The sequence below is a fragment of the Sinocyclocheilus anshuiensis genome, unplaced genomic scaffold (assembly GCF_001515605.1).
Source record: "Sinocyclocheilus anshuiensis isolate Anshui unplaced genomic scaffold, SAMN03320099.WGS_v1.1 scaffold1496, whole genome shotgun sequence".
Taxonomy (NCBI): Eukaryota; Metazoa; Chordata; class Actinopteri; order Cypriniformes; family Cyprinidae; genus Sinocyclocheilus; species Sinocyclocheilus anshuiensis.
The window spans coordinates 517,862-527,872 of record NW_015538031.1 but is presented as its reverse complement, the minus strand read 5'-3'; the positions used below and the strand labels follow the sequence as shown (position 1 = coordinate 527,872).

General features: G+C 39.9%; 1 long non-coding RNA gene across 1 annotated transcript in view; it reads left to right on the top strand.

The window, feature by feature from the left end:
- Positions 1-10,011, top strand: part of LOC107680497 (uncharacterized) — a 16,375-nt gene that overhangs the window by 1,122 nt on the left and 5,242 nt on the right. The window contains exon 2 of the long non-coding RNA XR_001633156.1: positions 4,650-4,656. This is a non-coding gene — a long non-coding RNA (uncharacterized LOC107680497). The remainder of the gene's footprint in view (positions 1-4,649; positions 4,657-10,011) is intronic.

Here is a 10,011-nt window from a genome sequence, read left to right as displayed (position 1 = left end):
TCTAAAGCGCATGGCGCAGGTGCACTTAGGGCGTGTCCAAATCCACTTTTGCTAGTTTAACGACGGGAAAAACAGTCGGCGCGCCGGGCGCATGGTCCAATAGGGTTGTACCTATTCTCTTAAAGAGTCATGGGTGTGTTTTGGGCGTAACGTGCAATAAACCAATCAGAGTCTCATCTCCCATTCCCTTTAAAGGCCAGTTGCGCTCGCGCCATGGCAGATTCGCTATTTACATGGCAGAATTTGCAAGAGCAAAGACTGAACGCTTCTCCAGAGAGGAAAGATTCTGCTTGTGCGTGAGGTTAAAGCACGCAAGCAGACCATCTACGGGGCACAATAATAATCTTTTACATTGTAATCCTTTCATTTTTAATATTTGGCATGTTTGTGTGCTGCTGCGCGTTCCTGTGTGTGTAAAAAGCAGTGTACACGCGTTGTTCACCCGCCTATAGGCGCATATTACTAACGCGCTCTTTAATTAACAAAAAAATAAATATTGCACCATTGACTTTAGACCAGGTTTCAGTTGGTCAAAGGCGCAGTCTATTTCAGTTGCCTCAAAATAGCAACCCGCAAACAATGCGCCTGAATACACCTCATTTTCAGACCAGCACGCCCATGGGCGCAAATGCATTTGCTATTTAAACAATGTGGCGCAGGACGTGAAAATGATAACTGCGTCGGGCTGAAACTAGCAACAAACACTTGTGTCGCGCCTGGCACCTTGATCACTTTTATTGCTTTAAACATCATGTCAATGTAATAGTTAATAGTTTTATTAGTCCAGCAGACTTTTCTGACCACTCTAGTGTTGTAATTCTTTTTTTTTTTTTTTTTATGTGTAAAGCCTAGTAGTGCCTACTGGCAATTTAATACAGCTCTTTTAGAGGATAAAAAATGTAAAAAAAAAGTTTTGTGACTTTTTGGAAAAATCATCTAATAACAAAAAGTGATTTTATGTCTCTACAGCAGTGGTGGGATTAAAAATTCAAACAAAGCAATTGTGTCAACAATACAATAGGAATGTCACCAAAGCCTTGATGCATTCCATGAAAGCTCTGGAGTCTGAAGTGGAGAAACTCCAAGGCCTAGCTGAAGCCACTAGAGACCAACGCTATTTTGAAGCTCTTGAGATTGAAAAATGCAGAACAGAAAAACTCCTGGATTAGATGGACTACCTCTTGATTTTTTAGAAATCCTTTTGGCCTGTATTTGGAGAAGATCTTTTGGCAGTACTGAATGATAGCTTAGAATAAAGAATGTTATAAAGAATGTTTACCTTTAAGTTGCAGGAGGGTGGTTCTTATATTACTGCCCCAAAAAAGGCTAAAATATTTAGGTGTTTTTTTGGGTGAAGGAACATTTGGACTTAAAAACTGGGATAATGTCCTTGAGAGGGTTAAAAGTCATATAGTCAAACTGAAGTGGATTTCACCAAAAAATGTCTTATAGAGGTTGCGTTCTTCTTATTAATAATTTGATTTCGTCAAACTTTATGGCATCGCCTGACATTGAGTTGCTGTCAAAGGTTCAGGCGCTTTTTGTTGATTTATTTTGGGAAGGATTATACTGGACGTCTCAGAGTGTACTGTATTTGCCGAGGGATGAAGGAGGACAAGGTTTGATCCACCTGAGTAGTAGAAGACCATCTGTTCGATTCCAATTCATACAGGGGCTTCCCTGTGGTGCTGCAGACCTGGTGTGGAGACCGCTAGCATGCATTATTTTGAATCAGTTGGGTGGACTGAGCAGAACTTTGTTCTTAATAGACTTAAAACAATTCAACTCGAATGGACTGCCAGCTGGAATTTGTTAAAACGGGAGAGGATGGGATATCATGATTCATTGTACTGGTTGCTTTCAAGAGCCAGTCGTACACGGGACTTGTTTGAGTATAACCTGTCAAATGGGATTGTTGCCGTCTCTAGCCTCTGTTTTCCATGCTGTAGAATCTTTTTTAATTTATTTGGTGTAGTTTTTTTCTAAAAAGATGTTTATTCTAGGTTATAGGTATTCCCAGAAAAAGAGGGAGCAGTGTCAGCTTTTTAATTTTATTTTGGGAAAAGCAAAGATGGCTGTGTATATGAGTAGACGAAACAGGGTGAAGGGATCTGATGATGATGTGGTATTCATATTTGTTAAAACATTGAAAGCTCATTTAAAAATAGATTTTAATTACTATAGTTTGATGAATGATCTGAAAAAAAATTCCAGTATTTGGTGCTACAAAAATGTACTTTGCTCTGTTGTAGAGGATGAATACATTTTTTATATGTTGATTTAATGGTATTTGATCAATTATGTTTGTGGTAATTGGTTTGTCTTAAAGTATTGTAAAAATCTCTCTCTCTCTCTCTCTCTCTCTCTCATTAAACATGTAATAAATACAACATTTTGGTAACACTTTCATACAATAAGAATTAGTTTGCTATATGCTATGCATGCATACATTAATATTTGTTAATGTATTTGGTATTATGCACTAGCAATTATCTTATTTTACATGTATTAAACTTGGTTTATGTTCATTCGTGAAAATAATGCTTAATAATGTTATATGCATTTGCATATGTATTAGTATTGACTGAAATTAATATTAACCAAGATTAATGGGTGCTGCAAAGTGTTGTTTGTTTTTAGTTTACATTAACTTTGTATTAAGTAATGCTAGCATATGCAGTCTTATTTTAATACATGCAATCAAGTCAGATGTTGTGATTTAAATAGGTTTCAGAAAGGGAATGCACCATGTTGTCATGTAGGTATATCTGTAGGATTGCTAGAGGGCATAAATTAACACACATAAAATGCTGTTATAGGGAAGTGTTATTTGTGTTCTGTACCCGCATTCTGTGAATACTTGTTCAAGTTGTAAGTTGTTGCCTACTGGCAATGTTGTTGTTCCGATTTTATCTTTTCCTCTTGTCTTCCAATTAGCCAACTTGCAAAAGAATATGAGCTATTTTCCCCTGACAGTCCCCCCCCCCCTTTTTTCCCCTTTGGGTAAAAAACAAAACAAAAACAAAACATGTGCACACCTCTCTCCACAAAATAACATTTTAGAATTTATTCTTACAATTTTGTTTATTTATACACATGAATTCAAGAAATAAGGATTAAGGATTAGGATTGCAGCAAAACACAAAGACCAACTAATTTTGAATCTTGGAACCTGTTTCAAAGTTTGTCTTGCACATTTATGCTGAATATGTCTAACCATAATTTGCTTCATTTTTGCATGCCATGGACAGACACATAAAACTTGACTGCTAAACTATGTAACCCCAAAATTATGCCTGTTTAGATTAACACCATATACTTCATATAGTTAAAAATGAAAACAGATGGAAAGAGTCTATCCTTTTGCTAAAAAAGATGTGTGCATCAGCTGGTATTGTACTGAAGCTTAAGCGTCAATGTTAATCTTTGCCTTTGAAGTTTATATTGGCAAGGTAAGAGGAATTAAAAGGATTTATTTAGCATTTAATTTACATATTTTGTTTTAAAGAAGTCTCATGGAGAACATGAAGAACTGATAGAAAACAGATTCTTAACATTCCCTCAAACAAAAAAAGGAAGATCTAGAAATGATATACTTTTGACATTTTTGTTTGAATTTGGATGTTTAATGACTAAAGACCTGTTCAACTTATATTTTTCTTATCTTAAATTATGCATTTGCATTTTTTCTCTCGTCTTTCAACATTACAACTAGATTTTGATCTGTTTCTTATTTTGAGCTCTATTTTGGGCAGAAGCCCCAGATCGATTGAGTGCTCAGATTCGGTCCTGATGGTGAGCATGGTGGCACAGTCTTAATATTTTCCCATGACAGATTAAGTGGGAAATGCATGAAATGAGTGACAGATTTTCTCTCAGGCTTGATCAGCTGGGAGAAAAAGGGTCAGTGGCTCATCAGACTGGGTCACGGCCCATCTCAAGCCAAAGCTGAATGTGTTTTGAAACTCTTCCTCTGCCTCTATGGCCTAATAGTAGAACAGCAGTCTTCCCGGCCTGTAATGCGGTGCTTACAGTGATGTGCTTTAGCAGAACAACTAGACAACCTATTAGCTCTAATGGACTTTTGTAAAGCTTTTTGTCAGATGCCAAATAGCAAAGCCCCTGACAAAGAACAAAGGACCTGATGGCACCCCTGCTGAAATCTATGAACACTTCTGGCAAGCAGTTTCACCACTATTTAGTGCACTGACATCTGGTTTGGAGAACAACTCCAACTGCGGAGCATATTAATGGAGCCCTTGTCTAAGGACTTCTAGAAACAGACAAAATCAAGTTTTGTCTCAAGCCTTTATCTTTAATCTACTCTGATTTCAGCTTCATCTCTAGGCCACTAGCCTTCAGAATTCAATCGGTTTGTTATCTGGCACTATTCTAAATAGATTCATTGTACATACAGTAGATGCCTATATTTTTTGTATGTATTAAATTTCCCCAAATGTAAAACAATAGTAGCTTGATTAGACACTGGGGTTTCAATTTGAAGAATTTGGAAAACCAAAGTTTATTCACTGAATTAAAAAATAATGTACAAATTGATCAGTGTTGTAACAGAGACACTGGAGTTTGGTTAGAATCCATGAGCGGAAGTTTATTAAAGGTCAAGGCTTTAAACAGATGTCGATAATCAGGCAGAGGGTCAAAGTCAAAGAAGCAAGCAGATCGTTCGTCATACACAAGGGCAGAAGCAGAGACAATAGTGGAGAGGCAGGCAATGAGTCCAAACACAAACATCAGTCCTATCAGGCGTCAGAACAAAAGGGGCAGAGTACAAATACCGTGAGTCAAGAAGTCAGGCAGAATCATACACAGGAAATCAATCAGGAACAGAGAAAGAATAACGCTTGGTAAGGCAGGTAAACTGGCAATACTTCGCAATCAGCACATGGACTGGTCTCAGTTTATATGAGTCAAACAGGAAGTGAAAGCAGAGGAAGCAGAGGGAGTGGAGCACGGTCAGTACTCGGGCGAGGGCTCCCTCTGCTGGCTTGGCGTTACAGAACCCCCCCCTCTAGGAGCGACTCCTGGAGCTCGACGTGGACGTCCCCGTGGTCTCGGTGCTGGGCGGTCGGGTCTGGCTCGATGAAACTCCTCGATGAGTGATGGATCCTAACCCACCATCTTTCTTCTCCACAAAGAAGAATCCTGCAGCTGCTGGGGAGGTTGATGGTCAGATAAAACCGGATTTCAAGGCTTCATCCACATACTCTTCCATGGCTTGACTTTCGTTTCTGGACAGTGGATATACTTTACTCTTGGGGGGTTGTGTGTTAGGCAGGAGATCGATGGCACAGGCCCCAGGTCTATGTGGAGGAAGTTGTGTGGCCTTTACCTTGCTGAATACATCAGAGAGATCTCGATAACAATGGGGAATCAGGGCGGCTCCGGAGTCAGTCATCGCTGTGAGGTCAAGAGAGAGAGTATCAGTTCTTAAGACAGCAGGGAGTGTGAATGACTTGTTGCTTAAAAGGGCAAAATGTTCAATATTTACCCAGGGATTCTTTTGAAGCTTGTGGGGCATCCTAAACTGCGGTGGCCTGATTCACCGCAGTAAAAACACAGTTGTTGATGTGGTCTCTGTTCTCTTTCACTCTCAGATAGTCGGGGCGCGTTTATTTGCATGGGTTCCTCAGGGGAAGACATTAATCCGAGTCCCAAACGGCTGCAGCCCAGTCGACAGCTCTGCCCGTCAACAGTGTCATGATGAAAGCGCACTTTTTGCCCTCTGATTCGAATCTCTCTCCTTGATGATCCAGATAAACTTGTACTTGGCGAATGAAGCCCTTGCATTGCTCAGCGGTACCGTCAAATTTGTCAGGAAGAGCGAGACTTACAGTCTTAGGAGTGGGTAGAGGGAGAGATTGAATGTAGTGCGTCAGGTGTTCGTTGACGGTCTGCAGCTTGGTGAGTTGTTCCTGATATTTCTGGAGCATTTCAGCTTGGTATGAGAATGCTGCTTGCAGATTCGACACTTCCGCTGGATTCATAGGAGGCGAAGTATTCTGTAACAGAGATGCTGGAGTTTGGTTAGAATCCATGAGCGGAAGTTTATTAAAGGTCAAGGCTTTAAACAGATGTCAATAATCAGGCAGAGGGTGAAAGTCAAAGAAGCAAGCAGATCGTTCGTCATACACAAGGGCAGAAAGCTTGTCTCATGAGGTTATCAATCCTGATGGCGAGTGTGACAAAATCGGAGAAGGAGGACTCCTCACCCTTGCATGCAAGTTCTGCCTGAAGATCGCCGTTGAGACTTTTGTGAAACATAGCTTTTAAAGCGACATCATTCCATCCACTCTGGGCAGCGAGCATTCTGAATTCAATGGCAAACTCCACAGCGGAACGATTACCTTGTGTGGGAAGCAGAGGGAGTGGAGCATGGTCAGTACTCGGGCGAGGGCTCCCTCCTGCTGGCTTGGCGTTACAAGTGTACTAGGAGTTGCATAAGGCTAAGGAATCAGACAATGAAACCAACTCGCAACATCTCCGTTTTCTCCCCATTAAACTCATTAATAACTGCAATCAAACAGAGTGGAAAAATGAAAAACTTTCCTCGTTACTCTGAGCATCAGTTTTAGTCTTGCATGTCTGTGTTTTTCTGTCTGTCTGTGAATCAGCTCATTTATAAATATTTATTGCAATGTGTATTTATAAATTCAACTTTACATTGCTTCATCAAGGTTGTGATTTGCAGGAAGGACTCTTTATTTAGCAGAATAACTGCATTTCTGTAAATGATGTATGAAAAACACCATTACTCATTTGAGTGGCATTACTCATTTCTTCTCATTAATTACTTCAAAGATCAGTTGTGACTAACCAAAGTTGTGAACTATACAGTATGTATACTGTATCTATGCAGTTTTTTGTATGTGTTTCTGCAAACTACATTTATTTCATTGGAAGTGATCATTGTTTTGCAGCTGATTCAGACCCTTATACATCTGTGCTGTGCAAAATCAGTTCCTCCGATCACAAACTCATTACTTCAAACAGAATTTCATGGATTCACAAACCCAGAATCCTGGTTCAAACATCAGACATGGGAATAAAGCACCAAATCAGCCAATATAGCTCTCCTCTTGAGCATCTTAAGAATGCAGCCAGGACACGATGAAGAACAGTCAGAATGAAATGTGAATAGTCAAATGGTTAATGTTCTCTAATCATCGATGGTTGCTCGGCAGATAAACTGCAGATGGAAGCAAGAGAAACAACATCAACCACATATTCATTCTCTCTTCTTCCCAAACAGACTATAGAAAGATGTTCCAGCAGTCGAGGCTAAGAGGTTTCAAAGGCCTTTTGAGGCATAGGTATTGAAATGCTGCTCTCCGTTTCTTCCACTCTTTCAAAGAGTTTTCATTCTTTTATTAGACTAGGGAAGTAATTTTCAGAATCCTCCCTAGATTTAACCCCTCCACTTCAGAGCTCCTTCAGAAAGATTCCCTTAAAACAAAAGTGCACACAGTTTACAAAGCCAATGGATCCCTTCGTACCACAGCTTGCCTGTTGATAGAGAGATATGCAGTAGTGGGCGAGAGAGAGAGAGAAGAAGATTGACCACAGGATTCTTCACAGTACTGTAAAAGTAAAAAAAAAAGATGAAACCAGATGGCTCGGCTTAAGTAAAACACTGTAACGTATTACACTGCCTTTAAAGCTCAGAGGTGTGAAAGAGAACATATTAAGGTAAATGGATTGACTGCTTGGAAGATTAGAGGAATTGTAGTCAAAGCTGATTAGCGAGAAAGGTAGTCAAAGTGGAGGAAGCTGCAGAGAAAAGAGATTTCATATTTAATTTAAAGGAAAGTGATATTTTATTCATCTTCCTTTTGTTTGATGTTTAAGAATGAATCTGCTGTGGTGGTGTTGGACGTTTATAGCTTGCCGGCTGCCGGGAATGAAAATGAATAGGAGTGTCTTGCTGCATTGGGGCATTTGCCGGTCATGCTAATCAGCACTTATTTAAGTCCTTCAAGGTGTTTGATTCATGGTTGGATATATTGCAGCAATCAACAAAAGGGTTTCTAGCTTAAAATGGCATAAGTGCTCATGGGCCAGCAGAATTCTCTCAGAACAGCACAGAATAGTTTGTGTTCCTGTTGAACAGTTCCTGTTGATGTAAATGTATAAGTGTGTATGTGTTTTATATTATACAGGATGTTTTTATCTTGCATTTTTTTTCTGCAAAGATATTTAACAAGTGAATTAGTTTTACATTTACACCGGTCAAATGTTCTGAAAAAATCATGATTTTTTTTGCAATATTGCCCAGCTCTGGCATATGTGTGTGTATATATAGTCCCAAGTACAAACTCAATTCAGTACCAGTGTTATCAAACTGTCAGACGGCTGCTTTTGAATAATTGCTTGGCTGTGCATGTGAGCAAATGCACTTCTCGGTCAAACTGCTTGTCTGGTGAGTTATTAATGTAACAGTGGGTCTGTACATGTAAACAGGTGGGGGAAAATCATTTCTGTCAAAATATCAGCACTCTGCATTGGGTGTTCCAGCGTAAATGCAGCCTAATAGAACTGCTACTGCCTATTGTGTCATAAATATTAAACAAACAACAATATTGACAAAGTAAAAATCATAAACAAACAAATAAATAAAGAGCAGTGAGTGTTGTTTACTTGTTTAATTATGTGAAATAGATTATTTATGTAATTGAGAATACTTGAAGACTGCATACCACTGTTTTCATATAATTTGTTAATATTTAAGTTGTATATTAATATTAGTTGTTATTATAATTATAACACTTTGGGCCCTATTTTAATGATCTAAGCGCATGGTCTAAAGCGCACGGCGCAGGTGAAATCAAGGCGTGTCCTAATCCACTTTTGCTAGTTTAACGACGGGAAAACGGTCGGCGCGCATGGTCCAAATGGGTTGTCCCTATTCTCTTAATGAGTAATGGGTGTTTTTTGGGCGTAACGTGCAATAAACCAATCAGAGTCTCATCTCCCATCCCCTTTAAAAGCCAGTTGCGCTCGCGCCATGGCAGGTTCGCTATTTACATGGCGGAATGTAATTTTTCATTTTAAAAAATGTTTGTGTGCTGCTGCGTGTGTAATAAACAAAGTGTACGCACGTTGTGCACCCACCTATAGGCGCATATTACTAACGCGCTCTTTAAATAACAAAGAAAAAATATTGCGCCAGACTTTAGACCAGGTTTGAGTTGGTCTATGGCGCAGTCTATTTTCAGTTCCTCAAAATAGCAACGCGCCAACAATGCGCCTGAACACACCTCGTTTTCAGACCAGCACGCCCATGGGCGCACAAATGGGCGCAAATGCATTTGCTATTTAAACAACGCGGCGCAGGATGGGAAAATGAGAACTGCGTCGGGCTGAAACTAGCAGAAAACACTTGCGCCGCGCCTTCAACCGCATTGCACTGGGTGTATGATAGGGCCCCTAATTTTGATAATCCACTTTAGACGCTCTAACTACAAGTAACTTTGCAACTATACATGTCAACTATAGTCATTAGCGTATTAGTAGACTGTCTGGTTAATATCTGCTAACATTTTGTTTTGATGGTCCCCCAACACACTTTCTAATAACTATAATTAAAGGGGACATAACACACACAGTTTCACCCAATTGCCAACAAAACAGACATTTGATGCCGTTTCACTTACCGTCTGCAGTTCTGAATCATGACCGGGATCTTTTATAGCTTGGACCGCTCCATCTTTCAGTATCAAACGATGTGCAAATCCAGCACCGAACTGGGCCTTGTTTATAAAACGTTCGTCAACAAACACACTTGCAAAACCCCGTTGCTGCCCCGGAAAAACAAACTGAATCCACTGTTTACATAACGCTGGGTTCTTTGGTAAGCTGAACAAGGTTATATTTCCCTTACAGCCAAAAACACACTTCTTTGGATACATTCTTCTCGAGCGAGTCCTGTTCAGTGCAGCTGAATGAAGCGCGTTGATGGGCGCGCTCTTGCTCTCGCTCTGATCAACGTGCGTG